The 24,127-nt window shown below is 42.6% G+C and overlaps 1 long non-coding RNA gene across 3 annotated transcripts; it reads left to right on the top strand.

Annotated features, from left to right (window-relative positions):
* Nucleotides 1-8,375: 8,375 nt before the first annotated feature.
* Nucleotides 8,376-24,094, top strand: LOC124881329. Of its 3 annotated transcripts, none has more exons than XR_007041612.1 (8): nucleotides 8,376-8,764; nucleotides 13,421-13,521; nucleotides 13,767-13,824; nucleotides 15,799-15,845; nucleotides 16,613-16,673; nucleotides 19,311-19,456; nucleotides 20,351-22,104; nucleotides 22,903-24,094. It is a non-coding gene; the product is annotated as an uncharacterized LOC124881329 (long non-coding RNA). The 3 variants fall into 3 exon arrangements; XR_007041611.1 differs by having other exon boundaries at nucleotides 20,351-22,131; XR_007041610.1 differs by having other exon boundaries at nucleotides 20,351-22,131; nucleotides 22,475-24,094.
* The last annotated feature ends 33 nt before the right edge of the window (nucleotides 24,095-24,127 follow it).

Below are 24,127 nucleotides of genomic sequence, written 5' to 3'. Positions count from 1 at the left end.
CCGTCAGCATGACTAGGTGTGGACCCAGTCTCCACAGCCATCAGAGTCTACCTGATCGGATGGGGAGACAAACCTGGGAAACTCCAAGAAACCCTTGGGACCTCCCCAGGAGAAACACCACAAACCATCTTTCCAAGGTTCTCAGGTAAACTGAACCAAAATGGACATGCACGTCGTCTACACTGTGTGATCATGATAGGAGGACGTTTCCAACTGAGTTTCTACTCTAAAATAGGATCAGAGATCAACTTGATGCGCCCAATCATGTTTGAGGAGGTGAGTAGAGCCATGCTCTCCTTCAATGAACCATTTCAGGCCGACGCTTGTGATGTAAGCATCACCAGCCGCACCCAAAACTGATCATGCATCACCAGTTGGGTGGAGCTGGACATCACACTCGAAGACACGGCTCTGGTGCACCCCATCTATATGTGCACATTAAACAAAGAGCTTTTTCTTGGTGGCCAGGACCTGCTGGACAGGCTGGCCCCACTCATTGACTGCCACCAGGACCAACTCTGGGTCCAGACAGAGGTGCAAAACCCACTGGGTTTAAGCAGCAAACCACCCTTTGTGGCCAACCAGATCACCAGCTTAGAGGAGCCCGAAGAACCTCTCAGGCTGGGACATCCATCAACCATTAGAGAGCTGTATGACCGTTTGTGCCAAAAAGACCCCCTTGTAACTGAGGCACAACACAGCCACACACTCCTTTTAGCAGACGGGCTCCGCCCTCTCCTCAAGACAGCCAGTGTGCAGATTGGCATCAAACAGCTCTCCCATGCTGTGGACATTGTTCCAACAGACCAAAGGGGGGGTCACGTTATCCTACGCCCATTACTCTCCTGTAGGGTCCCATAGGAGCTACAAAGCCACACTCCACACCCTCCAACAGATGGCGCACTGGCCTCCAACGTCTTACAACATCCAGGTCTACATCAAAGGTTTTTGCTGAACCAGATGAAGTCCTACATCGAACTCTCCTCCCCAAGAACAGAGCTTGTCTCCATGTCCGGGAAAGGAGAGACCAGTGCGTAGGACTAGTTAAATAGGTGCATGTTTCATGAACTCACACTAACATGCACTAATCACTAACAACTTTCTTCAACAGAAACAGTTAAACATAGAACTACCTTCTAGGACACAGTCTTAAAGTGTAAGTTGGCACGATAATTTTCCATAACACTCTGCATGCACAGCAGACCTCACAAAAGTGATTAAGAATGATGTAATGGACACCCACATTGCCAGAGATTTCATGCAAAATCTTATTAAAGGAGGTTGGTTCATCTGTAGACAGTCCCACCGAGGCAGAGATACCCACTGGCCTAGTTCTGCTGAACTTAGTAGAGAAATCCTAAGTCCACCACACCGTGCAACCTCCACAAACACACCTGGCTTATAGCCTAGGTACTGCAATTAATTTATTCTTTTTCTCTCTCTTTTCACATCTAGATAGTTTAGAGACAGGAGTCATATTAAAACCCATCATCATTCGGAAGAGCTAATGGTTTAAGCCTAAACCTGTTTTAAACATTCATTTTTTTCTTGATTATACACCGCAAACCAGCAGGTTAAGCGTTTACAGGCCAGGACTGATTCCCTCGCATTCATTCCCCCACGGTTCATAGCACCATCTTTGCCAATGACACAGCCAGGTTCCAGTGCCTAATAGAAGTTGGACGAATAAGCTATGAACCATGATTTTGTTTTCTTTTTATATATATACATATATATGTACGGTATCTTTTATTGCTGTTTCATTTTGTCTCAGGGTTACCAAAGCTGATGACCAAGGAATGTAATGATGATATGAATGTATTGTCCTGTATTTTCTCATTGAACAACATAGAAAGGTATGAGTTAGTCAGAGTTTAGTCCTGCCCAGGCTAACCTCTACTCTGCCCATGCATAGGTTTTGAGAAATACAGAGACAGTTTGTTTGTTCTGCTTCACCACAGATCACTGATTGTTCAGCAAACGACAGAATGGTCCCAGTAGCTTCAAAGACTGCGACTCATCTCAGCCTTTGAACCTAGGGGGGAATGTTGGACCACTTGTTGCTGAATATATTGGACCATGTGCATGTTGCTGGACGCCACCAGGCCTCCTGGTGTTTTTGGCCATTTTGTATCCAGGACATTGCGACTAATATGACAGGGACGCCCCAAGTCTGACGTCACAGGGCGCTATATATGGAGGGATCCATGTTGAACACGCCGCCTTCTGCTGGAAACCGGACTAGCAACCGAAGCGCATCACTTCAAGAGAAGAGTTCCTTGCGGAGCTCATTTATTCTCTCTCGTTGGCCAACGAACAATTCCTAACTGAGGTTTCTGGACTAGGAAGGCCAGAAATTTCACTTTGCCGATCGAAGACGTGAGCTGAACACGTAACTAAGAACACTGAGTTTCGAGGAGTCGAACCGCTACCGTGTTTCATCCCTAGTCGACTTTGAAGGTCAGATCATATTTTTCCTTTTCGCCAAGAAGGCCAGAAGACAAAGACTGACTGCTTTTCCTGAAGTTAATTGTGGATGCACGGTTAACTTACTCCCCACCTTTCCTCGCTCGACCCCCCCCTGCTCAGAAGGAAGACAACAACAATTAAAACCCATCCTTTATTTTTATTTCTTTATTAGAAGGCCTGGGCAGGGTCAGAGGTGGTAGAGCGATGAGAATCGCTAGTTAGAATGGTAAGTACATGTAACTCTGTGATTGAAACTTTGATGTGCTGCGTGTTACCTGGAAGCAACGGCGCTCCCAGCTCTGTGCGCGTTTTGTGAAGTACTGAACACCTGAGAGGTGCGCTGTAAGACTGGACTGTTAAAATAACCTCATGGTGAAATCCCATTCTCTTTGTCCTCAACCTCACTGTTGGCCAGCTTGCCGCCTAAAGTTTATAACCCTTTGTGTGCTCACCCCTTTTCCATATTCTTATTCTTGCCATAACTGCTGGTTGATTCAATACATACCCACTGCTGTTTGCTTTATTTTTGCTTAGTTAGATGTGTTACCCCTTTATGTCAAACTTTGCATGTTGAGTAGATGAAGATTATTAAATATTCACATAGATAAAGAGAAAGCGTTTTGTGTTTATTGTGTGTAAACGTGATTCGTCAGTCAAGATAAGGTTAAAAGTTCCCCACGTTTTGGCAGAAACGGTCGATTAAACAGTGACATCTCCGGCAATAGTTATTAATTATTGCGGAGTATTTAACGGTTGTAATTGTCAAAGGCATTGAGCCACAATTACAACACCAGAAACATCTCTGGTCTCGATTCATAAATGAGGATTTTGGTTAAGAAGTTGATTTTGTCAGGTCATGATTTTTAATTATAATTATTGATCAAGATTACTTAATCAATAATCATACTTCCAACAGAGGCATCCAGTAGGCATCCTAACCAGATGCCCGAGCCACCTCAACTGGCTCCTCTCGACGTGGGGAAGTAGCAGCTCTACTCTGAGTCCCTCCCGGATGACCGAGCTTCTCACCCCATCTGTAGGGGAGAGTCCAGACACCCTGCGGAGGAAACTCATTCAGTCGCTTGTATCCGTGATCTCGTTCTTTCGGTCATGACCCAAAGCTCATGACCATAGATGAGTGTAGGAACCTAGATTGACCAGTAAATTGAGAGCTTCGTTTTTTGACTCAGCTCTCTCTTCACCACGACAGACCGGTACAGTGCCCGCAACACTGCTGACACAGCACCAATTTGTCTATCGATCTCCCGCTCCATTTTTCCCTCATTTGTGAACAAGACCCCAAGATACAGTACAGACCAAAAGTTTGGACACACCTTCTCATTCAAAGAGTTTTCTTTAATTTCATGACTATGAATATTGTAGCTTCACACTGAAGGCATCAAAAATATGAATGAACACATATGTAATTATATACTGAACAAAAAAGTGTGAAACAACTGAAGATATGTCTTATATTCTAGGTTCTTCAAAGCCACCTTTTGCTTTGATTACTGCTCCGCACACTTGGCATTCTGTTGATGAGCTTCAAGAGGTAGTCACCGGAAATAGTTTTCACTTCACAGGTGTGCCCTGTAAGGTTTAATAAATGGGATTTTGAGCCTTATAAATGGGGTTGGGGCCATCAGTTGTGTTGTGCAGGAGGTGGATACAGTACACAGCTGATAGTCCTACTGAATAGACTGTTAGAATTTGTATTATGGCAAGAAAAAAGCAGGTAAGTAAAGAAAAACGAGTGGCCATCATTACTTTAAGAAATGAAGGTCAGTCAGTCCGAACAATTGGGAAAACTTTGAAAGTGTCCCCATGTGCAGTCGCAAAAACCATCAGGCGCTACAAAGAAGCTGGCTCACATGAGGACCGCCCCAGGAAAGGAAGACCAAGAGTCACCTCTGTTACGGACGATAAGTTCATCCGAGTCACCAGCCTCAGAAATCGCAGGTTAACAGCAGCTCAGATTAGAGAACAGGTCAATGCCACACAGAGTTCTAGCAGCAGACACATCTCTAGAACAACTGTTAAGAGGAGACTGTGTGAATCAGGCCTTCATGGTAAAGTAGCTGCTAGGAAACCACTGCTGAGGACAGGCAACAACCAGAAGAGACCTGTTTGGGCTAAAGAACACAAGGAATGGACATTAGACCAGTGGAAATCTGGGCTTTGGTCTGATGAGTCCAAGTTTGAGATCTTTGGTTCCAACCACTGTGTCTTTGTGCGGCGCAGAAGAGGTGAACGGATGGACTCTACATGCCTGGTTCCCACCGTGAAGCATGGAGAAGGAGGTGTGATGGTGTGGGGGTGCTTTGCTGGTGACACTGTTGGGGATTTATTCAAAATTGAAGGCATACTGAACCAGCATGGCTACCACAGCATCTTGCAGCAGCATGCTATTCCATCCGGTTTGCGTTTAGTTGGAGCATCATTTATTTTTCAACAGGACAATGACCCCAAACACACCTTCAGGCTGTGTAAGGGCTATTTGACCAAGAAGGAGAGTGATGGGGTGCTGCGCCAGATGACCTGGCCTCCACAGTCACTGGACCTGAACCCAATCGAGATGGTTTGGGGTGAGCTGGACCGCAGAATGAAGGCAAAAGGGGCAACAAGTGCCAAGCATCTCTGGGAACTCCTTCAAGACTGTTGGAAAACCATTTCAGGTGACTACCTCCTGAAGCTCATCAACAGAATGCCAAGAGTGTGCGGAGCAGTAATCAAAGCAAAAGGTGGCTACTTTGAAGAACCTAGAATATAAGACATATTTTCAGTTGTTTCACACTTTTTTGTTCAGTATATAATTCCACATGTGTTAATTCATAGTTTTGATGCCTTCAGTGTGAAGCTACAATATTCATAGTCATGAAAATAAAGAAAACTCTTTGAATGAGAAGGTGTGTCCAAACTTTTGGTCTGTACTGTACTTGAACTCCTCCACTTGAGGCAGGTACCCCCGAGAAGGCATTCTACCCTTTTCTGGCTCAAGACCATACTTGGAGGTACTGATTCTCATCCTGGCCGCTTCACACTCAGCTGCAAACTGCTTCAGTCTGAGCTGTAGATCACGAGCTGATGAAGCCAATAGGACCACATCACCCACAAAAGCAGAGACCCAATCCTACGAGTTCAACTTACTGCCGGCAATGCGGACCAAGTTCTGACACCGGTCGTACAGGGACCTAACAGCCCTTATCAAAGGGCCTGGTACCCCATACTCCCGGAGTACCCCCCACAGGATTCCCCGTGGGACACGATCAAACCCCTTCTCCAAGTCCACATAGCACATGTAGACTGGTTGGACAAACTCCCATGCACCCTCCAGGACCCTGCTGAGGGTGTAGAGCTGGTCCAGTGTTCCATGGCCAGCATGAAAACCACACTGCTCTTCCTGAATCTGAGGGTCGACTTATGGACAATCCATGATGAGCACAGAAGTCCAACAACAAAACGCCACTCAGGTTCAGAACGGAAGAGCCATTCCTCCCAACCACACCCCTCCAGGTCTCACTGTCATTGCCAACGTGAGCGTTTAAGTCCCCCAGCAGAATAAGGGAGTCCCCCGAAGGGGCGCTCTCCAACACCCCCTCCAAGGACTCCAAAAAGGGTGGGTAGTCTGAACTGTTGTTTGGTGCAGAAGCACAAACAACAATCAGAATCCGTCCCCCCACCCGTAGGCGGAGGGAGGCTACCCTCTCGATCACCGGAGTGAACCCCAACGTACAGGCGCCAAGATTGGGGGCAACAAGTATGCTCAACCCAGCTCGGCGCCTCTCAACAAGGGCAACTCCAGAGTGGAAGAGTGTCCAACCCCTCTCAAGGAGACTGGTTCCAGAGCCAGAGCCATGCGCTGTGGTGAGAACTATTTCTAGCTGGAATCTCTCTACCTCGCACACCAACTTAGGCTCCTTCCCCACCAGAGAGGTGATATTCGACGTCCCATGAGCCAGCTTCTGCAGCTGAGGATCAGACCGCCAAGGTCTCCACCTTCGGCCGCAAATCCAGCTAGAAGCCCACAGAGAGGTCTCCTACTGTTTTCTATCATGACCAGGCCATTTAATTTTACCTATAGCTCAGGTGAAAGTCCCTTTGCTTTCTGTTCCTCATCATGATCCTGATGAATCGTATTAGTGTACCTCCACCTCATGTCTTGCTGGGTAAATAAGTAATTAGCTGTAACTTACAATTAGCCCATTCTGAGTCAGAATTCAGGTTTTCCCGCTGACTTCAGCCTGTGTTAAGCCGCTCTGCGTCTACCTGTTCCTTGGCGCACACTCCCACCAGGCTCACGTTCTCTGGTTGGCTCCACAGCTGTTCTGAAATGAGGCGTCTCCCCTATTGTAGCCATGTTAAAGGCGCTGAGTGTAACTTTTCAAGTAATGAACAAAGCAGGCCAACGGTCCTGCTGGAGAAGTCCTGAACAGTAGCTCTGGACTTCTCCAGAATGGACAAATGTCCAGTCCGCCCCTTCCTGTGCACCTATTTATGCAGTCACGGTGCCACATGGACGCAAATAACCATTTTTTGTCTTCCTATTCTTTTGACTCATTGTCAGTTTAGGTGGAGCGGGCAGTGAATATACGGAACAAAATAGAAACAAATCAGATTGTTACTCGTACTCGTTGTCTTCCGCTTTCTCAGATTGTTCTTAAATAAAAATGTTATGTTTAACGTCATTTTGTGGCTTAGTGCATCATTTTAACAGACACAAACTTCTAAATGTCCTTTTTCATGAGATTCAGGGCTATTCAGAAAACATCCGGGCTTTAGCGGTAGAGGCCCAGGTGACGTTTGTTCAGTTTCTTTGCACCAATTAAATGTACAGCAAATAAATAAATAAATCAGTTATAATCCAACTTTAAAATAGCAGTAACTGGTGTTATTTCTGTGTGGCTCGGCTGGGTCTTTGAGTCCAGCTCTCCAGTTGAGCTCAGTTTGCTCCTTAGTTGTGCTCTGCTGTCAGGTCTTTGCGCTTCTAAACAGTGTTTTATATGCCACATGGATGACCTCAAGGTGCATTCAAGTACACCTCGTATACTAGACTATCTATGTAGAAACAATTTCTTTAACTCTCTACCATCAAATACCATCAAGATATTATCTTGCACTTCATAAATAACGTCCTTGACCTTCTTCAAGTTTTACTCTTGTTATATTAGTTTTACTCCATGATAACTTCTGATAAAAACACCACTCACTTTTATACTAGCCGTTTTCAACATTGATAAAGTAATTTTTAGCTGAAAATGTTATCGTGTTTTCGTAAATACCTAATGAATCACACGTGCAGATTAAAATATCTGCATGTACTTTTTAATTGAATAACAAGGTAACACTGACTGAATTAAGCATAGTTATTCTGATCCACAGGGCTGTGTGCTTGGACCCATACTTTTTTGTTGACATGCTACCACGATGACAGAAATAGTAGCTTTTACTGTACATCCATCCATCCATGCATTTATTGTCTATACCCACTTATCCACGCAGGGTAAGCCAATGCAGTCCCTAGCAGTCACTGGGGTACACCCTGAACAGGACAAACAACCATCCACACACACACTCACTTCTAAAGGCAGCTTAGGGGGACCAATTAACCAAACAGCCATATTTGGATTATGGGAGGTACATCTGGAGAGAACCCACACATGAACATAGTGACTACCAAAGCTGTGTAGTGTTGAAAGATGACCTATAAATTCTGGCAGATATTCATGATTTAATGATGAAATGTTTACTCTGGGAAGCCCTCTGTAAATAGCCAGGGATGATATTAATTACATATTAAATACGATCTTTGTGATATTTGATGGATTTAAAAAAAAAAAATGTAGTAATTTTCAAGGTGTTTTAGCAAGGAATGTCCAGTGTACGAGTTCTCTTGAATGCACCACGGAGTTAAAACGCAGCCGTAAAACGCAGCGTAGCAGCGCAGCTGGCGGTGAAGCACGTCTCGTAGGCGGAACCGAGGCGCAAAAGGACACCGGAACAGTCTTAAGAACTAGATTAAGGTCCCGTCAGACGTCCCTCCACATTTTTCCGTATTACTGAAGTCTATAAAACTCTGACATGTAGTCGCGGTGTTCTGGGATGTTCTGGGGGTAAAATCCGAACCCGAGAACATGGGGGGTAGACGTGGCGGTGTGTGGAAATTTCAACGGAGTTTCCTGAAACTCAGAGCGGTGGTTCCGCTCACCGCTGGTAGTTTTCACCCCGCGGCCTGTTCAACACAGGAAGCGCCGGGTTACTGTAAAGACCGGAGATCAGCTCTGCCTGTGAACGCAACGTAAGTCCGGTTCGTGTGTTTTCTGTCAGGTTTATTTTCTGCTGCTTGGTCTCAGCCTGTGGTTTGTCGCTCTGTAACATTTAGTATCGCCCCGCTCTGTGTGTCACAGTGAAAGTGTCTGAGATAATCTGAGAGATGACTGATAAGATCCTTCATGATAATCTGGGGTTCTCTTTTAAAAGCTTTATTTCTACGGCTTATTGCGTTATATGCAGTCCATTTCTCATGTATGTAAGTTCTAATGTATTTCTATTTATTTACACACACACACACACACACACACACACACACACACATTAGTATTTCTACCCATATTAGGACCACATGGCTATATGGGACTATATAAATGCAGTTAGTCCCTATGCTGGTAGATGTCACAAAGACCTCAAATACTACAAACCCCAGAATGTTCTGCTGGTGCCACAAATATGTCCCTTAGTTGACATTTATTTGCACATGTGTGCATAGTATTAAACTTTTCTTTGTCTTGATTCAATGTTTAGAGAAATCACCAAATGTGGAGAGAAGGAATAACTTCATCTGTAACCATTTTATCAGTAAATATCAAGGCTGTCCAGGTTTGTAGTTTTGTCCAACTGTGGATTTACATTTAACACACCTGCTGAAGGGCATGGATGGTGGTTGGATGTTGTCTTTTTGGCATGTTTCAGTGTCATGACAGGCTTTCAATCTTTTACCTGTTTTTGTGTAAAATTCCCTCAGATGGTTGTCTGGATTTGAAGAGTTTCTTTCCAACAAAGCCACATTTTAAGTTTGAATTAACTTTCTGTTGAACATAGACGACAACGTGCTGCCCTTGTAAAAGAGACACGTCATTTTTGCATCTGATGGTTACACACTAGAGGACGCTTAAAGTACCGTTAGGGAGCGTGTTACAGCATGTTTCCACAGGAAGTGTTGAAACCCTACTGGTTTCCTGTCGACTTCTGCAGCAGCACGGCTGCCAGTAAACACGTCGTACATGCACTGATCTAACATCCCTGCCGCGGAATAACATTTAAAATGCAGAGGGAATAACGCAAGCTTCTGTTCAGGTTAATTCGGTCCTGAGGTTGATAGTTGTGGTTTTACGGTGATCTTCAGATGCTGATGGACTCTTCATTAGAGACTTGGAAGCATGTTCATATGAAATCCATAGTTTTGGAAAGAAAAACTGTGAGACTGTCTAAATGCATGAGGCAAGCTTGTATATGCAATATCCCTCTGTAATTTCTACATAAAACCATAACCTTCAGATGAAAACCCAAAATAATTAAAGTATAAAATATCTCAAATGCTACATGGAAAGTTTTCAAAGTTGTCATGCGACTCCAGATTACTTTGAATTGGGTTTTTCTTCACTGACAGCTTTTAAACCCAAAGAAGACTTAAAAACCCTTCTTCCATGTCTTTGTGTTTAATATAGGGTAAAAAAATGTCTCACTTACGTTTGCTTTTTCAGAACTTATCTGAATATAATTATTTTGTGTTATACTTTCTAACTGTGTAAGTAAAATGTACTTAGAAATCATAGTTTGTGAATTGCGACTGTACATGGAGGAAACCTATTTAAACAGAGCAAACTCGGGGGATTTCTCAGGAGGAATATTGCTGTCTCTTATCATAGGTGTTGTTTTTGACTCCCTGTGTGATGTAGGTCTGTTGTTTTGGGGGTTACAGAGTCCAAACTATTGACTTTAACAGACTTGGGAAGCTTTTTGCTACATTTTTTATAATTGCATGTGGATTATAACTAAGTCTTTTATTTAGGGTATTATTTTACTTGTACCACTGGTTTTTTGCCCAGCTGGACACTTGGTATTTTTAATATTGAAGCATAAACATTTTTGGTTTTGACTGCTGACTGCTGGACTGGAAGGTTTGCTGTTTAAACTGAGAATGTGAGGTTTGTGTTTTTTTTCTTCTGATAAGCCTTTTTTGTACCAAGCCAAAAAAGAGGCCAGTATTGACTTGAGGCCCCCCTCCTGGGTGTAAGCCCTTCTCTGGTGTCTGGACAAACACCTAACACCAGAGCACACACAATAGACTATTTCCAGTGGTCAGTTAAGCCAAATCAGCTGTACCTGCTCTAAAGAGTTGTGTATTCAGGGCAGGATGGGTGGTAGCATCTATGTTTTTCAGTAAGTGAAATTACAAGACCTTATGCCATAGAAAAATGTTTTGAATATGAGTTACTGTCTGCTGGACTGGCATGTTTTCAGTTCAAACTGGGTACCCTGAGATTGTTTTCATCTTCTGATTGTATTTAGATACTGAATATTTATATTTCTACCACAATGTGGTTCAGTTTTATTTAGACAAACTATTTTTCATTTTGTATCTTTTCATGTGACTGCAGAAAAGGGAGGTTTCACAGTTTTGTTTCCATCCCTAGAACCCACAGACTTTTGAGGCCATTTCTCTCCTTTCACTATGCAGCTCTATACCCATTCATGAGTCACTGAATCCCAGTAATACCACATAGCTCCCAGAGTATGAGAAAAAAGGCTTCCCTTTGAATCGTGTCAAGCATCTACATGACACTGGTTTGAATTACTGTACTGTAGTTTGCAGATCTTTGCCGTGAAAAAGTACAAACATCTGACTGAGACTCTCCAAGAGGTTAATCTGAAATGAGTCTGATCAGGAGCAGTTGTTTAACTTTTTGCTTTAGCTGGAGTGTTTTTGTTTGACTAACTATGACGTGTGATGCAGTCACAAAGAAAACATAACAGCTGTGTTGCTAAATTAAATAATGCAAAGCTGAAAATGTGTAAGAAGCCATTAAAATTCAATAGGTTTTCATGCAGTAATAAAAAGACAGCAGCAGAACCATTTTTTGTTTTGATGCTAATACAGTATTACCCAATACTGACAAATTAAGTTTGTTTCATTGGATTCTTGATCCCAATAAATCAAATTCTTGATCCCGGCACTCTCAGCCCATCAGACAGCAGGTTGAATGGGATATCAGGAATACCCCCAGCAATCATTAATCTTCAAATGTGAATGCAACAAGCAACAAAAGCCTACTGAGGAAGAGGAGAAATCATCATAGAATACGTGTTTGCTTAACCTTCATCCTCGACAGAATAAAAATGTGAAGATGGATCGGTTGGTTCATGAATTAGACAGAACTGGGTCTGTTGAGTCTGAAGAAGCTAAATAACTTGACAAAAAGACACTTTCACATGGTGTCTGTTGGCTCTATTTCACAAATTATTGAGAAAAATTCTATATGTGGTCAGAGCCTCCAGTCCAGCAGACAGCAGTGACGCTGCTATTTATGTCCAAAAAAAACTATATAAGGATTTATACAAGATTAAAGCAGCTGCAATGGAATATTTAAGTTTTTAAGGGGACAGCAGATAGATTTTTGCTTTTAAAGTTATTTAAAGTTGGGGATGGTAAGTTGTTTAAGATGTAGAGATAACGCAACAGGCTGGGAAAGCAATTGAGGTAGAGGAGGGACCGTCCTGAAGAACGAAAAGCCCTTGCAGGATGTTTCCTATCAAGAGATTAAACAGATGGCTCACTGTTGGAAAAATGAAGTAGGACCCCTTCAGTAACAGCACTGAGACCCTCCTTGTAGGAGCAGATAAGCGGGTTTACGAGCAAACATCCATAGCTGCAGACTGGACCTCAGATCCGACCTGTGCAGAAAATTCCTCGTAGAGAAATTCCAGGCGTGGGAGAGAAGGTTTCAGTCCAGCTGTCAGTAGGGATTTCAACATACACAGTAAATTATTACAGCCAAAATGTATGAACCAACAATTTGCTTTAAAATAACCTAAAACGTTTATGTTTTACCCTGAAGGTAAAAAGTTTGAGCGATCCGGCTCCGGGGCTCAAAGGCTCCAGTCCAGCTGACAGCAGTGTGACCACAAAAACCAAAAATAATGTACACTTACATTTTTAGGGTGAGTCAGGCAACTCATGGCTGGTGATGGCATGAAAATAAGGCAGGTTGTCACACAGTAGAAGAAAAGACTGAAAATAATTTGGAAATGGCTCCAGGGAGATAAAGGTTGCTCCTTGCTATTTATTTTCCATTTTGGCTTCGTGGTCAGACTGTCCTGAATGATCCACATAGTGAGCAGTAAAACCTAATGAGTGCTCTAATATGATAAGCAGTATTTTTAAAAGGATTTATAAGTACTTTCTTGCACAGCTATCGAAGTTGCTGGTGTTACTCATCAGAATTTTCTTTACATAATATTCAGCAGGTTTATAATCTAATTAAATCTGTGTTAATACCATTCTGTTCATACTTACAAATGAAGGAGGAATTATTTGAACTGTTAACGACCTTGACCCGGTTTATGTTTGCCTCTAGCCTTTTACAGGTCTGCATGTCGGATTCCATTGTTGGTTTTTCTCTGCAATCCTGAGCCTTTGAGCCAGGCAGCAGATGCCTTTCTGCTATTCTTTCTTCCTCTCAGCCCTGAAATCGGTTTGTTTGTCCTGAGCATATTTTTAACACTGAAAGGAATGTTCCAGTGTTTAGTTTGTACAGTCACATCTTATTCCTTCTCCTTTATCCCTGCAGCCAGTTATGTTTGCCCTAGAAGAACCTCTACAAGCAAGAATTTTGTCTTGGGTTTGTCCCTGCTGTAGAAAACCTTCAGCTAAAAGTTATTTTCTTCTCCCTCTTAGGAACTGAAACTTGTTTTTGTTTGCCAAACGACATCCCAGTGCTAAAAGGAACATTCCAGTCTGCTTGTTGGCACATTCTTGTACACGAGTCTGACATTCAGGTAAGTTCCTCCTTTGACAGTTTGTGAAATCAGTTTCCAGTTGCCTCAGGCTCATGTCAACACGTAATTAAATATTACAGCCCCTGTTTGGCTCGGCAGTAACTATTCAGCCGAGTAAGAATGAACCGTTCCTCTTTTTTAACCAGTTTCTGCCTGCTATGACCACATGTCTTCCTGTGAAAGGGAGGATCTCAGCTGTTTGTTTGTCCTTGCAGTCAGTTAAGCCCTGATCATTTTTCCTTCAGATTTTTCTGCAGATTCGGTGTCGGCTTCTCACAACGGATAAGACTTGGAGTCTACATGGTGAGTTTATTACTAAAGTCAAGCTGCTTTCTTCGTCTAGATGTTTAAGGTTTTCTTAAAAGTGATGTTATTTTACAGCAGTCGTTAAGCTCTGAACCTCTGTTTATGTTTCAGCGACAGCTCACTGTCCCATCTATACAGTCTGTGTGAACAAACATCTGCAGCATCATTACTGCTGCTGCATATGTTATCGACGCCTGCTTTAATAACTAAATCACTCCTCGGCACCCTGCAGCACAATAAAACGTGTCAGGTTGACATTGTGTGTGTGTGAGGACCTTCCAGTCAAGGAGGACACTAATAGCTTTTAGGTTCATATTACCTTTTTTAGAGCTCAGTTCAGGATCACATTTGGGTCTGGACGTGTGCTTGAATGTTGGTGTTTTGGTATTTATACCTCTTTCTTTTATTGGGTTTTTAATACAATTGATCAACACGGAGTGTGGACGGAGAGGAACACATGGGTTTGTATTCAGCTCCTCTGAGTGAATACTTTGTAGATTGCAGCTGCTAATCTTTGCTCATTCTTTGTAAAACATCTCAGTCATATTGAATTTAGGTCTGTAAACATAAAGTTTCAAGTTTTGCTTCAGATTCCAAATTTGATTTAGGTCTGGACTTTGACTAGGCCATTCTAACACATGAACATGCTTTGATGCATCACCACAGCATGATGCTACCAACACCATGTTTCACTGTGGGGATGGTGTGTTTAAGGTGATGTACAGTGTTGGTGTTGCTCCACATATGGCATTTAGGTCAAAAAACTCTCTGATTGGAGCATCTCCTTCCACATATCTGGGTGTCTACACGTTCCCTCCATGGTTTGTGACCAAAAGCCAAACTGAGCCTCTTATGGCTTTTTTTCAACAATGATTAACTTCGTACCACTCTTCCATAAAGGCCAGATATGTGGAGCTAATAGCTTTCCTGTTGTGAGAATCTTCCATATGAGCTGGGCATCTCTGGAGCTCCTCCAAAGTTACCATGAGCCCTTTGGCTGGCTCTTTGATTAATATTTTCCAGTCTGCAGTTGGTCCATCCTCTCTCCGTGTTCGGATGTTAGATTGAACAGAGCTCTGTGAGTTGGGATATTGTTCTGCTTTACCTTCTCCAGAACTTTCTCCCAGCCATGTCTGCTGTGGTCCTTGGTCTTCATGATGCTGTTTGTTCTTTGATGGTCTCTAACAGACCTCTGAGGCCAGAAACTTAAACAAAGATGTGCTCCGTTGACTAATTAGTTGATGTTTGAAGGCGGTTGTTGCACCAGATTTTATTGTTGGGTATCAGGGTAAAGGGGCCAGAATATAAATGCTCAATCCCTTTTTAGGTTCATTCATCGTCTATACCGCTTACTCCATAGTGAGTCATGGGGGGGCTGGTGCCTATCTCCAGCAGTCTACGGGGTGAGAGGCTGGGTACACCCTGGACAGGTCACCAATCGATCGCAAGCAACACAGAGACGTACGGGACAAACAACCACACACACACTCATTCACACCTAAGAGGATTGTAGAGAGACCAACTAACCTAACAGTCATGTTTTTGGACTGTGGCGAGAACCCACGCATGCACGGAGAGAACATGCAAACTCCATGCAGAAAGACTCCCAGCCAGGAGTCGCACCCAGGACCTTCTTGCTGCAAGGCAACAGTGCTACCAACTGTGCCACCATGCTGCCTTTTTTTTAGATATTTATAAAAAAAAGAAAACCACTTATCCTATTTCTTACTCTTCAGATTTATGTAGTTTAGTGTTATGTTATATGAAAAATAAGTCGGGTACTGTGAACTCTGCACACACAGTTCCCTGGATTCGTTTTTTTCCACTGTAGAAGACACATGACACCACACGTTTTATTCATGTTATGAAATAAAGCAGCATATATAATTATTAACTGTCTGAATCATGTTGAGGCTGTACCCACAGTGTAATCACATTACTAAACGCATCTCAACATGTCTCTTTGGGTAGGGTTTGGTTGCATTCAACTGACGTACACTCGCTGAAGCACACAGAAGGTATGGTCTGTTTTGAGCATAATTCGGTACATATGTAGACCAATGATTAGTATGTAAATTATTTCATTTTCAAGAAGCTGACATGAGTGCAATCAAAAGTGGACCGATATTGTTATCAGAAGCATTTGACAGTTAGTCATAACATTGATAAAAGTCAGCAGAAGTCAGAGATGCCTCGTAGACACATTAGACGGCATTACCAGTACTGGTCACATTTTGTATCTAAATGAGTCTTTTTTACTGTTTAGACATGACTATAAAGATAGCTCATAAATGTTCGTCTGTTAAATTAGGCAGTTTTATATTGTGTGTCCTTAAAGGCAGACTAGGTGGCATCCATCCCCTTAGAGAAGGTTTATTTCCGGTATTAGAGACTTGTGACTTGACTTGGAATTGCCCCTTAAAGACTCCTGACCTAACTTGGACTTCTAGTGGAAAAACCCAAAATTTGACTTGGATTTGTCAACCACACACTTGAGACTTCACTTGTAGCAAAGGACTAGGGATTTGACTTGGACCTGGCCATCAGTAACTTCGGACTTGACTTGGATTTGGAAAAGAAAATACTTATAAACATCTCTGACCTGAAATGTTAACATATGCACCAAATTAATTTAAAATTGGAAAATTCCCTGCAGGTTCTTTTAACTTTTTGCTTAGTTCTCTTTGTAAGTGTGCGTTAAAGCAAATCAAAAACTATGGCCTTTAGTGTACAAACTAAAATAACAGTTTTTTGTAAAATTTAATCAATTCTTTTCATCTTTCAGTCCAGCTCCACCTGGTACACCTTTGTCGTTTCCAGTTACTCCAGTCAATCTACATCCAAAGGTAAATTATAACTTTTTCATCTTCTTTAATGACTTGATCATAATATCACTGCATCATCTGCGTACTATCTGATCAACTGTTGAGGAATACCAGAACAAATTCAAAAAACAAGTTAAAAAAACAGGTTGGTTCTGATGTTTAGAGTCTAGAGACTTTTATTAGGACACTATTTGGTACAAAAGCCAAAATGTAAAATAGTCACTTGGTGTGAATACATGGCCATGTAAATGTGTGGGCACCTGTGCTGAAATTGTGAATGAGGATGAACTAAGATAAAGCTGTGCCTTTTAACATTTCCATCATTAATTAATACAATTATCTATATTGGACAGAATTGATGAAAAATGGCATGAGGGTTGAAGGTAAAACATTTAGTTTTTAATGCAATTTTTTTCCTATTTCACAGTTACAGTCAAACTAAGAAAATGCCTGCATAACACCAGCACCACATTCATCCTTCCAGTGGACGGTTGGATTGTAAGACTTGATAGGATGTTGCTTCAACAGTCTGGTTCATTTTAGCCTCAGTAATAGTCAACAAACCTGTAGTGTGATATTTTTCTTATTTTTAGGCCTGTGTACTGTGTAATTAACCAAAAATACAATAACAACGTTTTAAAAATGAGTGTTCTGCAATGGTTTGTCAAGTGTTCAGGTAGATTTAGTCTTCACACAGATTTATCAGGAGTGCTTTTAGGTTTTAGAGTTTAAATAAAGTTGCCAGTTTGTGTATGAGACAGAGGCTGAAAAGCCTGAGGGAAGCTCAGCCCTTCTGCGTGACTGGAACCTTGTTATGGAGCAGAACATGAGGCACTAGTCTGGCAGACTGCAGGAACTGGTTGTGTTTCAGAAAGATTGAGCTACATTATTAGTCTACGGGGTCAGTGCATAGCCTGGAAAAGGCTGGAAGAGCAGAAATGGGAAAAGTCCAGCGGTACTTTCGAGTGCTTTCTATCAGCCATGCTTTGTTGACGGTACCAGCGTCTACGGACGTCATGAAGCTCTTGTGTATGTAATGCTGTATTCATGTCTGGCATGGAAAATCCCCCACTCTTCCACTCCTTCAGTGTCACAATGATGAGTTTAGGTACCGAAACATGGTACTGTTTCATTTTACGTGAAACGATACCTGGTAGTACCGAAGGACATTGGTCGGTACCTATAAAAGTACGGAATTTGGGACCCATCCCTAACCAGCTCTCCATATAGTACAATGTATGCCTTAAATGCTGAAACGGTACAAGTCAATACAAGATAAGTAGTTAAAAGGATATTTATTAGTTAATTTTGAGGGGACACACTGAATAATTACAAAACCCACCAAAGACACCTGGAAATTTCTGGAATGTTCCCAAAAACACTGTATTTTATTTTTATTAAATGCTTTCCTTCTAGTAGCCAATAAACATGAACTGAATCTCATCCATCATTACCCTGCAGTGCATATCTCACAGACTCAGTTATGGTTGAGGTCCAAACACACCCTCCATTTCTGCTACCTGTATGACCCCCTCTCTTTTCCAATGGTTATAATCAGTCTGACAGAGAGAGGTATCCCAATCCTTGAGGTTTTTAGTATAACAATGACCATCAGTGGGCTCTAGATGGACAAACTGTCTACTTTTAAGGCTAGGCTTAAAACTTTCCTTTTTGATAAAGCTTATAGTTGGAGTGGCTTAGTTTATCCTGAGCTATCTCTGTAGTTATGCTGCTATAGGCTTAGGTTGCTGGAGGACATAATGACCACTTTCACCCTCTTCGCTACATTCTCACACTACTCTCCAATTTTGCATTATTTGCTGTTATTTCAGCTTTTAACTTCATGTTCTCTCCTCTTTTCTCTTCCTAGAAGCTACACCTGGCCTGACTCTGTGTCTACCTGTGACACCTTTCTGGAGGGGGGCATCGTCCAAGCTTCTGCTGGCAACAACTTAATGCTCACCCTCTACCGATGATCCACATAGCCCTGTCTTTCAGTGTTTAACCCTTTCTCTCTCCTAGACATGGAAATAGACTGAGCTTCTACTGTGACAAACTCTATGTGCTCTCTTTCAGACTCTAACCTTAAAAACTGCATCAGAGTTTATCTGTTCTTTCTTTCTAGATGAAACGACTAAAGGAGCTACATCCACTAAGATTTACTTTTCCGTCCCATAGAAAGTACTCCTGGATCAGTGCTTCTTTGTTCTCTTTGTGTGTCTGCTCTGTTCTCTCAAACCTCCAGTCGGTCGTGGCAGATGGCCGCTCACACTGAGCCTGGTTCTGGTTCTGCTGGAGGTTTCTTCCTGTTAAAAGGGAGTTTTTCCTCTCCACTGTCGCTACATGCATGCTCAGTATGAGGGATTGCTGCAAAGTCAACACCAGTGACTGTCCACTGTCTCTACATGCTCATCCAGGAGGAGTGAATGCTGCAAGTCACTGACTGGATGAAATCTGCTGGGTTTCCTTAGACAGAAAAACATTTTATCCAATTTGAATAAATAACTGAATCTGACTGCACTGTTCAATGGTTACGATTAACTGGAATGTATGAACCTGACTTTGTGAAGTGCCTTGAGACAACATGTGTTGTGTATTGGCGCTATATAAATAAACTGAATTGAAATTGAATTGAATAGATGTTTCTGTCCGTTACAGCTTTGGACGCCCGGTCCTCTACCTGCAGCTCCCTGCAGGTCAGGAGTGCTGCTTCACTCTGGTGTCGATGTGGACCACAGTGGGTGATCTGCTGCGGGACGTAAAAGCCAAATATGTTTCAGTGGAAACTGCACTGTTAAACAACGGTAAATCCTAAAGAATTTGATCACTTTTCAAATCATTCTTGTGACTCTAAGTAGTATCTTTTATTTTACAACTGCCACATATTGACTAAGTTAAGTCAATAAAAAAAAGTCTTAATTTTGCATTAGCAATGCATAAGACATGTGCAGTAGTGATAAGTTTGTAACTACCTCCTGAGGTAGATCAGAGGCGCAAATATTGGTGGGTCGACTTAAACCTCTCCGGTTCTTGGTCGGGACCTGTCAGCTGATTGCTGGGTGTTAAGAACATGTAAGGATCACAGAATGAATGTGATGTGAAAGGGGCTTATTATTCTGTAGACGGCACCATACCTTACTGATACCAGACCCTTTCTGTGCCTGAACTGTTTACTCCGTTATCTATAAAACACCCAACTGTAATTAAAACTAATGGGACCATAAAGGTCATCTCAAGTTATGATGTTGTTCTTCTCAGATGGACAGAGAATGTCCTCCTGCAATCTAATGGAAACTGTCCTGAATCAAGACTTCTAGATTCTTATCAATGACGCCATGAAAAACATTCGCTGACTTGGACAAGGTAAAACCTGTTCTTGTCTGCAGGGGGCGCTGAAAGGTCCTAAGTTCACCTTTTATTTTGTATTTCACCAACCAACCCGTCTTGAGCAGGTGTTGGGTCTGGACGACATGAAGGACATGGTCTACCTTCTTCACTCTGCTCTGAGTCTTCCTCAGCAGTTACCCCTCAAGCATTCAGAGCTGCTGTTGAATAAGGAGAAACTCACTCAGCTGCCGAAGCCACTGGAGACTTTTGTTGCTGCTTCTACTGAAGCTCCTGTCAATTTTCACTAACCTTCAGGTTGGTCTTCAGGCTTCCTCACAGTCTTTTCTTTTTTCTTCTCACTTTGTATCCAGGTGAGAATCCAGATGGCAGAGGAAGCAGAGAGTCGAGCAACCCTGCTGGGCCTACCTGTCCTTGCAGGGAGGTTTCCTGGGATACCTCTCCTAGTAAACAGCCACGCCCTGCAGACAAACACCTGTAGCTTTCCCAGTTCACACAGCCTTTCACAGGGTTTGTGTCTAAATCGATGCCTGGTATGTGTTTACCTGGGACGTCACCTTCTTCATCTCCTGCACCAGAAGAATGATCTCCTTCGCCTACCACACCAAACCGGTCAGGTCCAGATGTTTGGACTGTGTCTCTGTGGTGACCAGACCAGGTTTTTTCTTCATAACTGCTCATGTTACCTGGTTGTGGTTCAGTTTGACCTTACTAGGATTTTTACAACACAAAGTGCATGACTGTAGAGTGGAAGGGAAATGATACCTGGTTCTCAAACCTTTCCTAAAATAAAAATCTGAAAAGTGTGGTGTGCACGTGTTTTCAGCCCCAACCCCTCTTCCCCAGCCAATGCTATCTTAACCTGCTTTTCACATCTGCACAATGAAAATTTAGCTGATTATTCTTTGCAAAACATCACAAGCTCAGTCAGAATGGTTGAAGAGCATCTTTCCAAGTCTTGCCCCAGATTCAGATTTGGGTCTGGAGTTTGACTAGGCCATTCCAACACATGATTTAAAACATCCATTGTAGCTCTGGCTGTATGTTTAGGGTCGTTTTCCTGCTGGAAGGTGAACCTCCCCGCAGTCTGAAGTGTTTTCCAGCCTCTAATGGGTTTTCTTCCAAGATTTTCCATAAATCTAGCTCCATCCATCTTCCCATCAACTCTGACTTGCTTCCCTGTCGCTGCTTAACATCGGCATACCCCCCAGGACGATGCTGCCACTGCCATGTCTCAGTACTGGGATTGTGTTCGAGGTGATGTGCATAGTTACTATTTTGCCACAGTGTTTTACATTTCGGTCAGAGCGTTCAGTTTTGTCTCATCCACCCAGAGCAGCTCCTACATGCTTGCTGTGTCTCCTGAATGGCAAACTGAAAACAAGACTTCTGAAGACTTTCCAATAGCAATGTGTGGATCTCTGCAGCTCCTCCAGAGTTATCGTCGACTCCTCTGATTAATGCTATCCTTGCTCAGCCTGTCAGTTTGGTTGTTGTAGAACCTAACCTTGCTGTAAACCAGAACTTCCTCCATCACCTGTCTGCTGTGTTCCTTGGTCCTGATGATGCTGTTTGTTCTGAAATGTTCTCTAACGAACCTCTGAGGCCAGAAACAGAACATCTGCAGTTAGACTCATTAATTAACACACAGGGACTGTATTTATTGTTTAGTGGACACCTGATGCCAGATGTTTCCACCACGTTTAATTGTGAGGTATCAAAGTATCATTTTCCATTCACTGCACAGTTATGCAGCACTATCTGTTCAATCAAATGAAATACAGTAATGTGTGTGCTTGTAAAGTAATAAATGTGTTTTCAGGGTGGTCAGTCATGACCGTAGCTATTATTCCCTTTCATGTTGGAGTATTTCAGCTACCTGGGAGTTGGACGGAGGCTTAGAGTGTTAATAAAGTCAAACTGCTTTGTGAAACACATGGAATAATGTCAGGTTGCAACGTTGTTTCCACAGCTTCCTTAGTAGAAACGGCTCATTTGGGTCTGCGGGATTTCATCAGTTCAGAGGTTAGGGATCCTCACTTCCTGCATCACTTCCACAGGAAGGCGTTGCTGCAGAGATTGGATGCTGAGGGACGAGCTGGCAGAGGTGATGGACACGGTTTTAAACCTTATGGTTTGTCTTTTTCTTCTACTTTTATAAGATCAAACATCTGTGCAACAATATCTGGCACAGAATCACCTGCAGGCGTCCAATCAGGGAAGTTCCTGTCATGATTAGATCCGTTGCCATGGAGAATTCAGTCCGATCACGTGTCTTTCAGTGGACATTTAGGTGGTTCTATCAGACAGGTCTCTGGTTTCACTCAGAAATGTGACCATAGATGGCGCTGTTGTTCCTCTTTTCATGATCCTGGACTTCTTCCCACAGACTCTGACCTCTGACCTCCTGTGGTTTGGTGCTACAGTAAATCCACAGGTGTTACAGTCGGAGATTCCTTGTCTTCGTTTGTTTCCAGGTGGAAGACGACCTCCACAGACTGAGGAGCACCATTCAGCTGCAGCTGCCGGTCGATCAGATTCAACCTCAGAGAAATACCTGAAATTTCTCCCTCATCACGTTAAATAGCATGTTTGCACTTTCTAGGTTCCTGTTTCTTCCTCATGAAACATGTTTCGTTTTTTTCTTGCTTTGGAATTATGCAAAGTAAATCACGAGAAAAAACAGGTCTCTCCATAAATGATTTTCTGTTAGAAATAAATGTTTAATTTGAGAGTTCGGGGAAAAGGTGAAGAGCCACTGAACAGATAAAATAAACAACCAATCAGAAACATTCAAACAAAGATTTCCAGGATTTATCCATTAGTTTTTGTTTAGTTACCCACTTTTTCTTCCAGCTTTGTATAATATTGCTTTAAAGCTAATAGCTTGAAACGTTTGCTTCAGCCTGGATGCTTCGCCCAGGAACGTTCAAAGCTACCAAGTTTCACCAAGGTCCCCGTCATGAATCCCAGATGTCTCCGTTTATCAGAGCAACCACCTCCAGCATCTCTGCCGCTCATCTCCAGGCTGGAACTCCATGCTGCATTCAGACGACGGATGTGAGAAAAGCTGCAGGTCGGCCCTCAGGCTGCTGTGGAGAGGCAATCCAAACCGACTCTCCTAACGTCAGCCGAAGGCTCGTGTTTCTATTGGCGGAGCAAATGGAAGCTAAAGAAGGTTGTTCTGTGTGTACGAGATCAGAGGAGCAATCGGATGAGGCAGAGGATGTGGGGAACAGAGAGACATAATGTACTGCAGGAAGGATGACATCAGCAGTTCCTCTGCACCAGAGCAGAGTAAGGCTACATCATTACTCCTGTGATAATGCTTGACTGTAGAAACTAGTAGCTCTTCAATGGGAGAACCGCCGTTTTAGGAAGTTTTTCTTTGGTAATTGATTTTTTTACCTTTAATTAAAGATTGGTCCATGAGTGTTAACCAGAAAATAAGGACATCTCCATGCTGTGTCCCTCCTGGCCATAAAATCTAACTTCACTTCCTTTTTCACACGTAGAACACTGAGATCTGGGCCCTGAAGGTTCTCACCTTTCTTTAGTAACTTGAAAAGCTTAAGGTCCAGGTAAGCAGATAAGAGCGTGGTGGCCAAGTATTCCGAAATATTTGATAACAGACGGACCAGAAAGAGCTCACAGGTTTGATTTGCTCCTATTAAAGAAGAATCCTGGGCCACAATGGGTCAAGGTGGGTCACAAGAAGGTTGGTTCATCAAGTCTTAAGCAACGTAGGAGAACTGAGAGACTGCAGGATGCCCTCATGAAGGCTGCTGAAGGCACAACTATGGGATATGCACTGAATAAATTAGGCCTGCATGAGCATCTCCACTCTGACCCAAAGCAACATCAGAAGTTGACTAGAACATCTGGAGAAATTTCCTGTACGGACCTTCTCACCACCACATTTCAACCTGATTTAAAGAAGGAAGCTGCAGCACTGAAGTTTATAATAATGTCAGAATTATTATTAACTTATTGCTATCTTATAATTTTTTTTATTGCCAGTTTTTATTATGAATGAAGAAGCTGTAATTTGGACAAAAGATTGAACAAGAATAAAACATTAAAATAATCAGAAAATCCCAGTTTTATTAAATTAACTATTATTATACTTC

The sequence above is a fragment of the Girardinichthys multiradiatus genome, chromosome 14 (assembly GCF_021462225.1).
Source record: "Girardinichthys multiradiatus isolate DD_20200921_A chromosome 14, DD_fGirMul_XY1, whole genome shotgun sequence".
Taxonomy (NCBI): Eukaryota; Metazoa; Chordata; class Actinopteri; order Cyprinodontiformes; family Goodeidae; genus Girardinichthys; species Girardinichthys multiradiatus.
This window is presented reverse-complemented; position numbering and strand designations above follow the sequence as displayed.